General features: G+C 42.6%; 2 pseudogenes; both read right to left on the bottom strand.

Annotated features, from left to right (window-relative positions):
- The window catches only part of LOC121464657, a 210,245-nt pseudogene extending 201,469 nt beyond the window's left edge, over window positions 1–8,776 (bottom strand).
- Window positions 8,777–9,570: 794 nt separating this feature from the next.
- Window positions 9,571–18,056, bottom strand: part of LOC121464655 — a 112,003-nt pseudogene continuing 103,517 nt past the window's right edge.

The following is an 18,056-nucleotide window of genomic DNA, read 5'->3' as shown; positions in this document are numbered from 1 at the left end:
TAATGGAAATTTCTATATCTCTGGACAGCTGGATTCCATGGCTATTCTACCTCAAATATTCTTATTTAAAACATTTCAACATTATGTGTAAACTTAAATGTTAAGTCTAAGTTATATTTATGAATGTTTATCCTATTGAATCCACAGGCCATGCTCTCCATAGCTGTCCATGTAGCTGTTTCTTTGAGGCCTCTGTGTGCCTAAATTTTACATTATAGACTGTAAATGTCCTTATCCATCCACTGAATCTTGGCTGACTATTGTTGTCTGCTGCTGTCTCTATTCCAGGAAGGAGCAGTGGGTAGATTGTATTGAATCCCTGAAGTAAGGGAGACTTGAACTCTTGCACTCCTTCAAAGCCCTAACCATGTCCTGTTTTTACCATGTTCTCTTTCTACAGAGAACAGGTTCATTTAATGATGTTAGGATACAGAAAATAGCATTTTACCTATTTTATTGTACTAAAAAAAAAACTGGTAAAGATCGTCAAATACCGTATTTCATGTGAATGTTAGACCATGCTAGAAAGTGTCTTAAAGCAGAGTCTGCATGTAGGGAGGACATTGTCACAGTGCATAATCTGAAGTATGATTTAGACTTTGTTTGACTGCCACCTAGTGTCCCATCAGCAGGATGTTTTATTTGTTTCTCTTACCTCTTTAATATTTTAACAGTGATTTGCTCCTACCCTGAGCTTTTTCTTACATTGGATTTTTTTCCATTTCTGTCCCTATGGTCATCTAATTTCCTTGAAACTTTCTATGTAGTAGCTTTCTGTGAACTTTTCTCTCAATCATTTCCACAAACATTACTATTGCCTGTTTAAACACATAAAGTTTAAAACAAGGTGATATTTATATGAAATCACAAATAATTTTAGGAAAATTGAATCTATATGGAATATAATCATGTTACATAGCATGAATATTCCAAGAAACTAAAATATGCATCAAAATCTGAAAGAGTTTGAGGTTGGCCTGTTCTTTAATATATTATCTTGACATACAGTCAAGAAATCTTATTGCTTATTTCAATCCTACTAGAAATATTTATTTATTCATAAAAGCTGATGTTTAAATAATTATGGCCATAACAATAATGCATAAATGATTCAGTTAACAACAAATGTATAATGACTATAAATTTCAAATCTAGATACAATGTTTGTAATTTATAACACCTGTAAAGCTAAGTATTGACTAAACCTTGAAAATTACTTGAAGCACGTAAGCCTGTGTAATAAGTTGGTCAATGTATGAAAATTGGTTATAGAGAGAAGTAATTTGAGTTATACTAAGGTATTTTGTAAAATGTACTCATCACATTACTGGCTTCTAAGGTTTGAATATGTGTTAAAGGACTTGTCACATTCCTGACATCTGTAAGGTTTCTCACCACTATGAATTCTGTGATGAGTTTGAAGAGTTTAGACCTTGGTAAAGGACTTGCCAAATTCTTGACATTTGTAAGGTTTCTCATCAGTCTGAATTCTATGGTGATCTTGAAGATTTCATGATGGGTAAAGAAGTTGCCACATTCTTGGTATCTGTAAGGTTTCTCACAGGTATGAATTCTGTGTGAGATTGAAGAGTTGAGACATTGGTAAAAGACTTGCCACATGTTTGATATCTGCAAAGTTTCTTACCAGTATGAATTCTTTGAAGAGTTAAGATATTGGCAAAGGACTTGCCACGAATATGGATTCTGTGATGTCTAATGATTTGAGACCTGGTAAAGTTCTTGCCACATTCTTTTTTTTTCTTTTCTTTCTTTTTTTTTATTGCGAAAAGAAGAAAAAAAAACATAAACAAAAAACAAGTTTCCACCTCCTCCCAGCCTCCCATTTCCCTTTCCCTCCTCCCAACCTTCTCCCCCTCCTCCCACCCTTCTCCCCCTCCTCCCACCCTTCTCCCCCTCCCCCCACTCCTCTCCCCCTCTTTAGAATCACCAATTGTAGACTCCGTGACTCTTATTTATGGCAAGAAACCAATTATGAGTGAGTACATCCCATATTCATCTTTTTGGGTCTGGGTTACCTCACTCAGTATAGTGTTTTCTATTCCAATCCATTTGCATGCAAAATTCGAGAAGTCATTGTTTTTTACCGCAGCATAGTACTCTAATGTGTAGATTTTCCACACTTTCTTCATCCATTCTTCCATTGAGGGGCATCTAGGTTGTTTCAAGTTTGTGGCTATTACAAATAATACTGCTATGAACATGGTTGAACAAATGCTCCTGTCATATGATAGGGCATCTCTTGGGTATATTCCCAGGAGTGGTATTGCTGGGTCCAGGGGTAGGTTGATCCCGAATTTCCTGAGAAACCGAAACACTGATTTCCAAAGTGGTTGCACAAGATTGCTTTCCCACCAGCAATGGATGAGGGTACCCCTTCTTCCACAGCCTCTCCAGCAAAGGCTGTCATTGGAGTTTTTTATTTTAACCATTCTGACAGGTGTAAGATGATATCTCAAAGTTGTTTTGATTTGCATTTCTCTGATCGCTAAGGAGGTTGAGCATGACCATACATGTCTTTTGGCCATTTGAACTTCTCTGCTGAGAATTCTCTGTTCAGTTCAGTGCCCCATTTTTGAATTGGGTTAATTAGAATTTTAAAGTCTAGTTTCCTGAGTTCTCTATATATTTTGGAGATCAGACCTTTGTCTGTTGTGGGGTTGGTGAAGATCTTCTCCCAGTCAGTAGGTTGCCTTTTTGTCTTGGTGACAGTGTCCTTTGCTTTACAGAAGCTTCTCAGTTTTAGTAGGTCCCATTTATTCAATGTTGCCCTTAATGTCTGTGCTCTTGGGGTTATACATAGGAAGCGATCTCCTGTGCCCATCTGTTGTAGGGTACTTCCCACTTTCTCTTCTATCAGGTTCACTGTGTTCTGACTGATAGTGAGGTCTTTAATCCATTTGGACTTGAGTTTTGTGCATGGTGATAGATATGGGTCTATTTTCATTCTTCTACAGGTTGACATCCAGTTATGCCAGCACCATTTGTTGAAGATGCTTTCTTTCTTCCATTGTATACTTTTGGCTCCTTTATCAAAAATGAGGTGTTCATAGGTTTGTGGGTTAAAATTCGGGTCTTCTATATGATTCCATTGGTCGACATCTCTGTTTTTATGCCAGTACCACACTGTTTTCATTACTGTAGCTCTGTAATAGAGTTTGAAGTCAGGGATGGTAATGCCTCCAGACAATCCTTTATTGTATAGAATTGTTTTGGCTATCCTGGGTTTTTTGTTTTTCCATATAAAGTTGATTATTGTCCTCTCAAGATCTGTGAAGAATTTTGATGGGACCTTGTTGGGGATTGCATTGAATCTATAAATTGCCTTTGGTAGAATTGCCATTTTTACTATGTTGATCCTCCCAATCCAAGAGCAAGGGAGGTCCTTCCATTTTCTGGTATACTCCTCAATTTCTTTCTTCAATGCCTTAAAGTTCTTGTCAAATAGATCTTTCACTTCCTTGGTTAGAGTTACCCCAAGATATTTTATGTTGTGTGTGGCTATCGTGAATGGTGAAGCTTCTCTGATTTCCCTCTCTGCTTCCATATCCTTTGTGTATAACAGGGCAACTGATTTTTTGGAGTTGATCTTGTATCCTGCCACATTACTAAAGCTGTTTATCAGCTGTAAAAGTTCTTTGGTGGAGTTTTGGGGGTCGCTTATGTACACTATCATATATCATCTACAAATAACGAAAGTTTCACTTCTTCCTTTCCAATTCGAATCCCCTTGATCCCCTTATGTTGTCTTATTGCTATTGCTAGAACTTCAAGCACTATATTGAAGAGGTATGACGAGAGTGGACAGCCTTGCCGTGTTCCTGAGTTAAGTGGGATGGCTTTGAGTTTCTCTCCATTTAATTTGATGTTAGCTGTCGGCTTGCTGTATATAGCTTATATTATATTTAGGTATGACCCTTGTATTCCTAATCTCTCCAATACTTTTATCATTAAAGGATGTCCTCTTGGCTATGGGAAGTAGACTTAATTGCCGGGGAGAAAATTGGGATCTTGGGGGTGGGGTGGGATGGGGGTAAGGGGAGATGGGGAGAGAAACGGGAGAAGGGGAGAATGGGGGGAACTTGGGGAAAAAGGAAGATTGGGATAAAGGAAGGTAGGATAGGGGAGCATGGAAGCACAATTCTTAGTTAAGGGAGCCACCTTAGGGTTGGCAAGAGACTTGAACCTAGAGTGGCTCCCAGGAGCCCAAGCCGAGGTCCTCAGTTAATTCCTTGTGCAGCTGAGGATAGGGAACCGGAAATGACCCTAGCCTATAGCAATACTGACGAATATCTTGCATATCATCATAGAACCTTCATCTGGTGATGGATGGAGATAGAGACAGAGACCCACACTGAAGCACTGGACTGAGCTCCCAATGTCCCAATGAGGAACAGAAGGAGGGAGAACATGAACAAAGAAGTCGGGACCACGAGGGGTGCACCCACCCATTGATACAGTGGAGCTGATCTACTGGGAGCTCACCCAGGCCAGCTGGACTGTGACTGAAAAAGCATGGGTTAAAACTGGACTCTTTGAACATGGCGAACAATGAGGGCTGATGAGAAGCCAAGGACAATGGCACGGGGTTTTGATCCTACGCAATGTGCTGTCTTTGTGGGAGCCTAGCCAGTTTGGATGTTCACCTTCCTAGATATGGACAGAGCGGGGAGGACCTAGGACTTACCACAGGGCAGGGAACCCTGACTGCTCTTTGGACTGGAGAGGGTGGGGGAGAGGAGTGAGAAGAGGGGCAGAAGGATGGGAGGAGGGGGAGAAGGGTAGGAGGAGAGGGAGGGAAATGGGAGGCTGGGAGGAGGTGGAAACTTGTTTTTTTTTTCTTCCTTTTCTCAATAAAAAATAAATAAATAAATAAAAAATTGTCTCCTGGCTCTGCCTTCCTGGGCTAGGATTAAAGGCATGAGTGACTACAGCTCATGAAATTGATTATTTTTAATGTTTAAATAGGAGTGAGAAAAAATTGATATTTCATTTTTCAATCATCTTCATTGTTTCTATTTTCCAAATTGTTGATATCATGGTAAAGTAACCACAGGCTTATACCATGTGCGCTTCTGACTAAAAACAGAGGGAGATGATAAAAGTGTTAAAACCATAGAGGATTTTTTTTTGTTCTCTTAAGATAAATTGCATAATGAGCAAACAATGAATGAAAGGAACTATGAACTGGAAAAGGTTGGCAAATTTTTTATCAAACATACATATCCATTGTTTTCCAACGTCATCTCTTTTGCTAAAATCATTAAAAGGGTTGCACATGGTCACAAACTTATGACCATTATATACACATGCACATCATTTTTATCATTAATTTTTCTTAATGTTTTTGATTCATCACCACTTTAGTCTATACTATTTGGGCAGATTTGGAGATTGTTTAAACCTTAGGTAGCATATAAAAACAGCAAACTTACTGGATTTGCAGTAGACAGATGAGTGTTTAGAGTGAGTTGGATTAGTTCAATCCACAATGTGTGGAATCTGCTGCACATGGAAACTATGGCCCAGAAGAAAAGATGTTTTGTTTTCACAAGCCAAAGACACACCAAAGTACAGAGGACTGCAGTATCTGCAGAACCAACTACTCCAGCTCTCAGTTCATGGGCAGTAAACATTATGGCAAGGACTTCCACAGCTGTTTTGGGTTGCACTAGATTCGCTCACTCAGTAGACACCTGCAGTGCCTGTGTACTGCTTGTGAAAAATGGAAGAAGTTGCCAAGAGGATCAATGAAAACAAACAAACAAAAAAAAGAAGTAAAAACAAAAGTAGAATCATCTGGTAGATGCAAGGGCGGGACTCAGTCTAAAGACAAACGATCTTCATAGACTTGCGTATGAGAACACTTGGTTCTAACTGGTGGCAACTGTATGTGGGGGTGAGTGTGGGTGTGTGTGGGGTGAGTGTGGGTGTGTGAATGTGTGCATATGCTTGATGCTGAGGTCAGAAGAAGGTATTGGGTCTCCTGGAATTTTACATTCAAATGAGCCCCTTATGGGTTCTGGAAACTAAACCCAAGTGCTCTCCACTATTGAACCATCTCTCCAAGTGCCAAACTCACACTTCTTAAATATAGCAGAAGGATGATGTTCTGAACATCCTATATGAGATAGACATATGGAATTTTATCAACTGTTTTGTGACATAAACCAATGGATAGGACCATTTCAGAGCTTTGAATGAATCCTTCTGACTCTGTTCCCAATATTCCTACTGTAAGCAGTGTTGGAGCAGGCCCTTATTCTACAGCTTCCCAATGTACCACGCATGGTTTGGAGTGAGAGGTTGGAAGGCATCTCCAGAATACAAACTTGCAGCTCAGCAGTTCCCCTCTGCTGTGGGCACACTTTGCTCATGCATTTCAAAGGTCACATTCACTGGTTTGCTCTCCCAGTATCACAATGAGCAATTGTGATTGGACACTGGGATAGAACTAATGTAGTGCAGAACGGGGAGTTCCTTTCTTTCCAGAGCCCTTTTTCATTACATTCTCTCAAATCTGGCTGTTAATATAAAGTCAAGGTCATAAAAACAGGAGTAGGGACTGGAGAGTTGGCTCAGTGGTTAAGAGCACTGGCTGCTCTTCCAGAGGTCAGGAGTTCAATTCCCAGCAACCACATGGTGGCTCACAACCATCTGTAATGAGAACTGGCACCCTCTTCTAGCGTGTGGGCGTACATGGAGGCAGAATGTTGTATACACAGTAAATAAATAAATAAATCTTAAAAAAATAAAAAATAAAAACAGTAGTAGGCCAGGCAATCCACATTCAAGATACTGCCCCCCTGTGTAGATCTGCCTGGATGCAAACTCACTATATAGCTAAGGCTCCTGGAATATGGAGAAATAAATCTCTGCCTGTGAGTTCTGGAGTCACAGGAGAGCAACCCCACACCTGACTCAAGAAGGGTGGTAAAATTGAGAAGTTGAAAATTGCTTTTTATTCATAAAAATAGTCATTTTACTCAATAGGGGTTTAGGAAGGGTAGTCAGTATATACAGTGTAGAGCCTTAACCAACTATTAAAACAAGAAAAAGATAATTATCGAAAACTAACAAAATTTAAACAAAAGCAAAGAATAATTACCCAAGCAAATGAAAGTGAAACCAAAACCAGAACCTCCATCTCAAATTAAGCTAAAAATATTCTTTTGCTCTAAATCAGAAACTCAATTGAGAGCATCTGGCTCCCTAAGGATACCAAAGGTGATGAGACCTCCTCTATGAACTTTCTCAGGACGGACATGCCAGTCCAGGCTGTGAAACTGGAGAATCCACACACACTTTTTTCTTTCTTTTTAGCTCATGACTTTCTTTTTAATTATTTATTTATTAAAGATTTGTGTCTCCTCTCTGCCACTGCCTCCCATTTCCCTCCCCCTCCTCCAATCAACTCCCCCTCCCTCATCAGCCTAAAGAGCAGTCAGGGTTCCCTGCCCTGTGGAAAGTCCAAGGACTTTCCCCTTCCTTCCAGGTCTAGTAAGGTGAGCATCCAAACTGCCTAGGCTCCCACAAGCCAGTAACGTGCAGTAGGATCAAAACCCATTGCCATTGTTCTAACTTCTCAGCAGTCCTCATTGTCCGCTATGTTCAGTGAGACCGGTTTTATCCCAGGCTTTTTCAGACCCAGGCCAGCTGGCCTTGGTGAGTTCTCGATAGAACATCCCCATTGTCTCAGTGTGTGGGTGACCCCTCGTGGTCCCGAGTTCCTTGCCCGTGCTCTGTCTCCTTCTGCTCTTGATTTGGACCTTGGGGTTTCAGTCCGGTGCTCCAATGTGGGTCTCTGTCTCTGTCTCCTTTCATAGCCTGATGAAGGTTAATATTCAGTAGGATGACTATATGTTTTTCTTTGGGTTCACCTTCTTATTTAGCTTCTCTAGGATCACAAATTATAGGCTCAAACACCAATGATAGCCTTTGCTCGAGAGGTTGTGGAATAAGGGGTACACTTATTCATTGCTGTTGGGAATGCAAACTTGTGCAACCACTTTGGAAAGCAGTGGGGCAGTTTTTCAGGAAATTCGGGATCAACCTACCCCACGATCCAGCAATACCACTCTTGGGAATATACCCAAGAGATGCCCTATCATACAACAAAAGTATATGGTCAACTATGTTCATAGCAACATTGTTTGTAATAGCCAGAACCTGGAAACAACCTAGATGACCTTCAATGGAAGAATGGATGAAGAAAGTATGAAATATATACATATTAGAGTACTACTCAGCAGTTAAAACAAGGACTTCTTGAATTTTGCATGCAAATGGATGGAAATAGAAAACACTATCCTGAGTGAGGTAAGCCAGACTCAAAAAGAGGAACATGGGATGTACTCACTCATAATTGGTTTCTAGCCATAAATAAAGAACATTGAGCCTATAATTCATGATCGCACACACTTTCTTTATGGACGATCAATGATTAACCCAGGTGAGTGATGCTTTAGTCTCTGTAGTGCGTTACCTACAGCAACCCTTTCTTGTGACATGGAGTCTCCCTCAGCACTCACAGGAGAGGGAATCCTGTTCTTGTCCCTGTGGTGTGTACAGATTACAGCACGGTATCAGTCCAGCCTTTCTCGTGAGATTCCTCACCACATATGGAGGGCTCAGCTGGCTTACTAAAGACATGGAGAGTAAACTGGCTGAGGAAGGCTTGTTCAGCAACATATCCTACCCATGCTGCTGTGCGCCACTCAGGGTCCACCTGCTGACTGATGTCTGGATTCTGAGTCATTCTTGGTGGGTCCTCTGAATCTCAGGCTTCTTTCTGACGATTTTCTTTTTCCAGGAATGGTGCACCAACAGAACTTGAATCAGATTGGGTATGGATCCCCTGCAGTAGGTAAAGATTTTCCTCACTAGTTAGTTCACAGCTATGTGGGGAGGTCGGCTTTTCAGCAAGTGTTGCTGCTAGAGTGGAGAATGTGTGGAGCTTCCTTCAGCCTCCTCAGTTCTCCAAAGCGGAGCTGTCAGAGAAGGAAAGGCAATCAGACCCATAGGAAGCCTCACTGGACCACAGCCTAGACAAAACCAGGACCTGTCCACACATGGGAAGCAAACGTCAAGGAAGAAAACCCACCCCATGAATGCCAACGTTGTGTGTGACAGGACTCAATGGTGGCTCCTTGGCCTGGCACACTCAGGGCTCCTGCTGCAGCAGGTCCGTCTGCAGGAGGCTCTCATCCTGGACTGTGGCCTCTTCCAGATCATGCTGGAGGTTTTAAAACCTAGAGGAGGAAGCCAGCTGGCACACAGGTCTGTTGGGTACCTGCCCTACCAGCGTTTGAGCTCCCACCAGCTCTACTCAACTGCACAATGAAGCATTACATTTGAGCTGGGCTCATTCACTCCTTGCATCCTCAAGGATAAGACAACACCTGACTTTCTTTTTTCTCCACTTTTAAAGCTACTAGAAATTGAGCTGAAAAATACACACCATGGTGAACTATAAAAACAGTCCATTTCTCCAATAGTTCAGACACATTCTTTTGAAATAAAACAGCAGCACAGCAATGTCCGAGTCACAGTTCAGTAGATATTCATGTCCTGAACAGATGCCAGGAAACTGTAAGCACCCTGGGAAATTAACTGCATGAAGCCCTCTAGGGGAGCATACACAACACTGCATTGAAGGCTCGATTAATTCCTTCAGCACAGAAACTTCCTAGTGTTCAACAGTCAAATTCTAAATCTGATGTTAATACCAGAGAAACCTTATAGGAAACAGATGCAAACTTCACAGAACCCATAGTCAATAAGAATGTGCACACATAAATCTGCCCAAGTGTAGGATTTTATCTCTAAAGGTGATACTCCTGGAGGGAAATAAAGTGGCAGGAGGAGACACCGTCTTCCACAATTAACACTGTCCCTGTTAGGTCTGGAACTACCATAGGCAGGGTCAATGCACTAAGACCACACGAGAGCACTCAGACGTGAAGAAGCACACACAATTGAGTTTGATTAAGGATAACACATATTGCTTCTGTGCAGACATTTCTGTTGACTGAGCCAGCCCAATACTCTCAGATGTTCTTTCCCTGGCTGTGACTGAAAGGCCATGCAAATGGCCAGGAACCCAAGTAGGACAGAGATTCAGGTACTGGGGAACTACTTGGTATAACTCCCTCTTCGGGGCCTGGGATCCTACCTTGTCTGGGAGACAGAGAAGTGATACTGCAGCTTTTCTGCCAAGACTATTTGCATGGTGACCAGATCCCTCTGCTTCAGCAGGTATTGCAGTCTTTCCTCCAATTTTTCCTGTTTCTGTTCATTGGAAGATTATGTTCTTAGTGAATGGTTGGACACTCAAATGCACACAGACACAGATATTTCTGAATACACACTCCTGGACATACATGTACAAGCATATACACATACAACAAAATTACAGGAATTAATCATTCGATATCTCTCTATAATGTAGCCTCTTTAATACCTAACAAAATTGGCCTCAAACGAAATATAATCAAAAGAGATGAGAAAGGCACACCACAAAGATTTCAATTCATTTTTTTATTTTCTTTTCTTTTTTGGGGGGGGGGCAGGGTTTCCCTGTAGGTGTGGAGCCTGTCCTGGAACTAGATCTTGTAGACCAGGTTGGCCTTGAACTCAGAGATCTGCCTGCCTCTGTTTCCCGAGTGGTGGGATTAAAGGCATGCACCACTGCTGTTTGGCCAACATTTCAATTCTTAACATCTATGCCCTAAATACTTTTGTAATAGAAACATTACTATAGCTTAAAATGTATATTGACCCCCACACGCTGATATTTGGGAACTTAAGTACTCCAGTCTCACCAGTGTGCAGGTCATTGAACCTAGAGAGGTCAAGCTGTTGCCTGCATGGAGCCTTCACTCTATGCTCCATTCTGTTTGGCATGGGAAGGTACTCTTCAGGCTAAAGAAAGAGAAACATGACATCAAATCAGCCACAAAAACCTCGACCTACAATCTGTCCTCCCTGCAAGTTATGCTGGGGCACTGTTGGTGCAGAACTTGAGAACATGGCCACACAATGTCTGGCTTAACTTGAGGCCCATGCATGGAGAGGCAGTCCATGCCCTACAATTTTTGGATGGCTAGAAACTGAAGACCAAATAGTCCAGGCACATAGGGTAGAACCAAACATAACTAAAAAAAAATCAATGAAATCATTCCTATTATTCCTCATAATGTTCTGCTATACTCAAAGTTTGGTGCCTTGCTGGTCATCATCAGAGAGCTTTTCTCTAGCAGCAGATGAGTGCATAGACCTACAGACAGACACAATATGGAAGAGAGTTTCTAAATTGAAACCTTCTAGCAGTCTCACCCATAGGAGCTCAGGAAACCCTTCAGAAGGATTGGGAAGGGGAAATTTTAGGAGTCAGAGGGAATGACGGGGTGGAGGACACTAGGACATCGCCCACTCACTCAAGTAAACAGGGTTCACATCAGCTCACAGAGATTGGTGCAGCAAGCACGGGGCCTGCATTGGTCTGCACCATGTTCTCTGTATATGTGTTGTTGTTTTGATGATACTCCTAATAGTGTGAGTGGGTATCTTTCTGAACCTTTTGCCTACACTAGGGACACATTTCCTCTTCTTGGAATGCTTTGTCCATCTCTGTATCAGAGATTTTATCTTGTCTTGTTCTGTAATGCTTATCTGTTCTTTCTGAAAAGGAACCAAGGGGTAGCAGATCTGGCAAAAATCAGATGTTTATGGGAGCCAGGAAGAGTAGAGGGAGGAAAACCATGAATGAGATCTATTTTATGTAAGAATAATCTATTTTCAATAAAAAGGAAATGAAATGTTTACTCAATAAGAAAATGTGTATCATTGAAGTGTTATAACAGCAATTTAAAATAGTATTATTAACTATGTAGTCTCTACCCATGGGGAAGCTTAAAATTTACTTCCTCTAAAATAATAACAAGAAGCAGGAATCCCTATGATTCAATGGCATATAATCATTTTCATGTATAGCTGGGAATTGGAGGGTGTGGCTAATGGGCAGGAGGTAAAATTGCCTTTTCTGTGGAGACTGAATTTTGTGGACAGATCAATAGGAAGGGTTGGATTCTGTCCCTTAAGGAAAATCCTCTGTTACTGGAGGTCTCAAACACAGCGAGAGCTGGAGGATTGCACTGAGCAGAATCCAGGTATAGTGTAAAAGATGGATTAAAGGTAATAACTTCATCAGTTCCTTCAGGACATAAGTCTTATCTGTTTTCTCCAGGTATAGCTTACTTCCTGGCATTAATGGGACTCCCAACATAGACTCTTGAATGGTTAAGTGAAGAAAACAACCTTTATGCTATTTGTTTTAAAGCTACTTGTCTACTAATGATAATGCATCTTAAATTCACTGATGCTTTTGCGATGACTATAATTTAGCACCCATGTCTTAAAAACACACACTTGTAATCCAATGACCTCTGACATGTGGAGTACCTTCAATTTTAATTTAAGTGTTTAGCCTCGGTTTGAGCTTGTGATGCAAACCCTTAATCCTAGCTACTCAGAGACTGAGAAAGAAGGATTGAACATTAAAGTCTGGACTGAACTACAGAATGAGTTCTAAGCTAATATGTGGAATATAATGTGATCATATTGCAAGACTTTAAAAGGATCTGGTGATGTATCTCATTGTTACAATGTGTAACAAACATGAGCAAAGCCCGGGGTTTAATGTTATTTTAAAAATTAGATCAAATAACCAAAAGAGACCTGCTATTTTCTGAAGGGAAATTAAGGAGGACTGGACCTGGGAGAGGGGGAACAGGTGGTGAAGGCCTGGGAGGAGGGAAAGAAGGGGAACTGATGTTGAGATGTAATATATGAGAAAAGATAAAAAGGATGACAAAGAGAACCACACTTTTGGCATTTATACAGGGATATCCTCTTTCAAATTTGAACCTAACCATTGATTTTACAAGATGCTAAATCCCCAAAAACACTTGTGAATGATCACAGAAATCAACAACTGGATGGGATGTTAGTGAGCTGCTGGATAAGTAGGTGGATGATCACGTGTGTGTGTGTGTGTGTGTGTGTGTGTGTGTGTGTGCACGCATCTGTGTAGAGTATTACATGTGGTGGACAGCCTGCCCCCACTGATGCAGCCTACCTGCTTCTCCTCGGCATATAGCTCATAGATCTTCTCATAGGCCTCATCACAGAGATTCTTCACCTTATCACAGGACTCTTGCAGTGAAATCTGCTCCCTCCATAGCTCTCGGTTCTCCTCTCTCAACATGCTCACTTTTTCCTTCAACTGAGTTTGCTCACTCAGGAGCTGGTTGTGGAGGATGCTGAACCATCACAAAAACATCATGAGTCCCATCCAGCCAACATCTACCACTCCCACATCATGCAAGGTCCTTGTTCCAGGCAGCCCCAGACTAGAGCTCACAGTAACCATGTCAGCATAATATAGTAGCTGGTAAAAGCCAGAGAAGTGTCAAATTCCAGAAAGACTCAGAGTACTTCTGAAATCCCTGACACTAAAAGGGTTCCATGTACTTCTGAGAGCAGGGTTTGCCTCCTACCACATGTACTTAACTGTTCATGGTTGGGAAAACATTATGAGGTTGAGTGGTAGTATAATGATAGGAGCGGAGGTGCCAGGTCCCCAGCACCCCAGCCGCCTGGCTAGCCTATGCCCGAAATAACAACACACAAACTGTATTCTTTTAAACACTGCTTGGTCACTTTATATCTAGCCTCTTCTAGGCTAATTCTCACATATTAATTTAGCCCATTTCTAATCTTTTGTGTAGCACAGCTAGGTGCGCTTACCAGGAAGATTCTAGGCTACGTCCATCCTGGGTCGGAGCTTCATTGCGTGCATCTTCCCAGGAGCGGGGAGCATGGTGTCTCTCTGAGGCGTCTGCACCCTAGAGGAGAGCTGTCGAGTCTGAGCTCACTTCCTCTTCCTCCCAGCATTCTGTTCTGTTTACTCCACCCACCTATGTTCTAAGCTATGAGCCCAAGCAGTTTGATTATTACTTAGCCAATGAAATCAACAGATCGATATATGACACTCCCACATCAAGGTAGAAGGCATATATTCACTAAGGGAGGACAGAAGACACAAGAGAAATACATTCCATCTATAGGTCCCATAGAATTACCTCCATAAACCCCTACCAGAGTTCCCAGAGACCCACTGATGCCTGACACACCCATCATGATGCAAATAGGTTTTCTATCTACAGGGTCCTGATCCTGGCGGGACAATGTGGGATGGGGTTACAGATACTTCACTCTTAGCAAAACTGGTCCAAGAGGCCCAAGTCAGGAGCATAAGACAAGCTGCTTGTTATGGGGAGACAGGCTAGAACGAAGGTCCTCACTTTGGTTCAAATATAAAAGCATGGCAAAAAGTCACTCCCAATGAATGGGGAGTCCCAGTGAAGTCACCCACTCCCCTGTAGGAGACCGTTTCCTCAGTCAGCTCCTTGCACTTATACAAAGGCTCTCTAATCTCCTTGGGGAGTTTCTGTAGGTCCAACATCACTTTATTATGCTTTATATTCACCATCTCCAGCTCAAAATTCAGCCTGTGGTAGGACATGGCCCAGGAGCAAAGAACCCCGTGAACCCTGGACTTAATGATCCTATGAATTCAGGCTGTGCCCTAAACACCCCAGCCCAGTCAATGTTACATTCTGATAGCTATCAACTAGGACAACCTGGTGCTTTTTAAACTTGCTGACCTGGCCCCAGACCTGCAGTCAGGGGTGCAAAGAGAGTGAGCAGGGGCTGCACCAGTTCCATCAATGGGCCTGCCTGGAGGAATAGAATAGTTAAGTCCTCAGGAGCCTGTGTCACAGAAATTTATAATATGTTGTTCCTGTCTTCAGAACGAGGATTTTTGACCCCAGGTTCCCATTGTATGAAGCAAGGATGTGTGAAGCACAAAATCAGTATTTTCAGGGAGGAGAACAGACCTTTTTTTAAATTTATTTATTTATTAAGGATTTCTTCCTCCTCCCCGCAACCGCTTCCCATTTCCCTCCCCCTCCCCCGATCAAGTCCCCCTCCCTCATCTGCTCAAAGAGCAATCAGGGTTCCCTGAACTTTTGGAAGCCCAAGGACAGCCCACCTCTATCCTGGTCTCATAAGGTGAGCATCCAAACTGCCTAGGCTCCCCCAAAGCCAGTACGTGCAGTAGGATCAAAAACCCACTGCGATTGTTCTTGAGTTCTCAGTATTCCAGACCCAAAAAGAGGAACATGGGATGTACTCACTCATATTTGGTTTCTAGCCATAAATAAAGGACATTGAGCTTATAATTCATGTTCCTAGAGAAGCTAAATTAGAAGGTGAATCCAAAGACAAACACATAGTCATCCTCATGAATATTAACCTACATCAGGAGAACAGACTTAAGAATAGATTTTTAAGAGTCCAGTGTGTTCCAATGGACTGCCAAGGTGAGCACACGGGCCAGGAGCATTGCTGCTCGGAGTGGAGTTCCCTGACCTTAGTGCTGGCATCACCCGGAAACTGTGACACAGAAAGAACCACAAGCTCTGTCACAGACCTTCAACTTTCAGATGAACACACACACACACACACACACACACACACACACACATACGCTAAAACACACACAGACACACGTGTGCGCACATGCACACTAAAACACACACATACACTCACTCACACTCAGACACACTAAAACACACACAGGTACACACATACACTCACAAACACACACACTAAAACACACACACAAACTAACACACAGACACAGACGAAGGATTCCAAATAAAGGAAGGGAGGTGGAATTGTCTCAGAATATAAGAATCCAGACTAGAGAGGAGCAGTGATGAAGTTCAGACTTTAAGTCACACACTGAGAAGGACCAAGATGACTAGGCCCCTGCAGCTGCTCCCAGGAGCAGCCAATACTCAAGCACCTGCTGGTTAAGTACAAAGACTCACCATAAACTCACAGCACCTAGCATTGTCCATAAGCCAACACCTGTCAAGGCCTCATGAAATGTATGCTGAGAGCTCAAAAACTATTGCCCCATCCCAGACTGATCCAGGCCACAGGCTCTGCTTTTCATTTAGAGGAATCACACAGCCTGGGTCCTGATATCACTCCTTTCCCAGGGTTCAGTTATGCCTCTTAGATGCCCTCAGGACAATTAGTTTTGGCAGAAGGACGTGCAGTCTCCAGTGACCTGAGGAATGCTGGGTTTGACTCAGTAGGGTCAAGACAGTCACCAAGGAACTGAACAAAAGGACTACCTGTTGTTCAAGTCCTTGTTGGGAGAATTAGCCAGGATTCCATGAAGTTCATTCCTTTCTTGGGTCATCATCTGAAGCTGCAGGGTCAGTGTATCAACCTCATTCATCTGCTGCTCCTGCTCAGTGACAGAGGTTGGGGTTGCTGTCTTTCCGGTACTCCCTGCAGGTAGATAAACATAAGTAAATTTATGCAGTAGTATGGCACAGGTCCAGGAGAGATCATGTTGAGTTCATGAAGAGGCCTGAGGAAGAGTGACTGCATGAAACACAGTGAAGACCCGAAGGAGCAGGACAACTATCCTTAAGCTGGGAGCCCATGAGCCATGCCTCTGTCTCCATTCACTGTGGCTAGCTATGTGCATCAGCCCCCCTGCAACCCCACTGGCCCTGGAAGGTGTATGTCACCCAGCCATGCTGCTGTGGAAGTATCAACTCATATCTGATGTGATGCAGAAATTTTCTGGAGTCTCTAGTGCTTAGCACGACGAATCCATTTCACCTGTCGCCTGGAATAAAAGTCACTGAATGTCTGAGACCCTGGTGCAGAGAAAGGAATTTTCACATGAGATACTCACAGAACCTAAAAAATCCACTGAGGATGAGTTGTAGCAACATCCTACTCTCACAGCTTAATTGTCTCTGCCTCCTGCTGGCCTTCTTTTCCACTACAAATAAATGAAGGAACTCACAGAACAGCAGCTGTAGCCTTGTCAACTCCTGGCTTTCTGCCAAACTAACCATCACCAATCCTTGACCATTGCATTGCACTTTATTAATCCAGAAACAGCATAGAACCATCTCTTCCCAAGATTCCAGCTACTGAACTCAATTTCTGGAAGTACAGTTCAAGCCCCAACTCCCTTTTCAAAAGTCAGATTTCTCTGCCATTCAGTGTGCTCAATCTTACCTATGTGTCTTCTGGTGAACCCTATAAGTACTTAATGAGTGCCCCAAGGAAATAACACTGATGATTTCACCAAAGAGGTCAATGACTCTCCAGCATGCAATAGAATGTCCAGAGAATGGACTGTTAGGGTCACTGCCAACTGCCATCACTTATCTCATAACTGTATCTTCCCCAGTTCACCAAAAGCCAAGCTGGCTTTTCCAACTGCCTTCCATGAGATTCAGGGGAAGCTCTTCAGCACCTCCTTCTTCCAATCCGAGATTTCTGATTAGTTAGACTCTCATTCATTCTAATTTAATGCTTCACCATGTATGGAGGTCAAGACTCATTTTTCAAACATTCCCAAGGAAAGGCTCTTCCCCTCTGAAGATCTCTATTTAATAAGATGAGAAGTTAAAGATACTAAGAAATTAGCTCATGTTGATGTGGAAGGAAGTTCAGTTACATGAAGTGAATGAGCACCTCAGGAAAGATCCACAGGGCTGTTACAATGTGTGGGGGTGATGGGGATTATGGGTGTCCCATCACATCAAAGATGAGTCACATGGGTAATGATGAAAATATCCCCCAAACTTCAGCAGAATACATTCCATCACTCATGACGTTAGCAAAGGTGAGATCACCCAGTGACAGGACAGGCTGGAGACACCTAAGAACAGGGCATCCACAGGTGAGCACTCACACACCAAGAACAGACACTTACAGAGAGAGTGATGGCCCATTCCTACACTCAAATTAAAGATGATGGACTATTGAAAGGCAGGACTCAGAAGCCTTAGCAATACTTGATGGCTCCTGCCCTGCAAGTGGCTCTGAGGTAAAATGTGAGATTCTCCAGCTTTGGCCAGGGGACTGTA

Source organism: Microtus oregoni, unplaced genomic scaffold (genome assembly GCF_018167655.1).
Source record: "Microtus oregoni isolate MIOR12 unplaced genomic scaffold, Mior012 000029F_ref0000214, whole genome shotgun sequence".
NCBI classification, from domain to species: domain Eukaryota; kingdom Metazoa; phylum Chordata; class Mammalia; order Rodentia; family Cricetidae; genus Microtus; species Microtus oregoni.
This window is presented reverse-complemented; position numbering and strand designations above follow the sequence as displayed.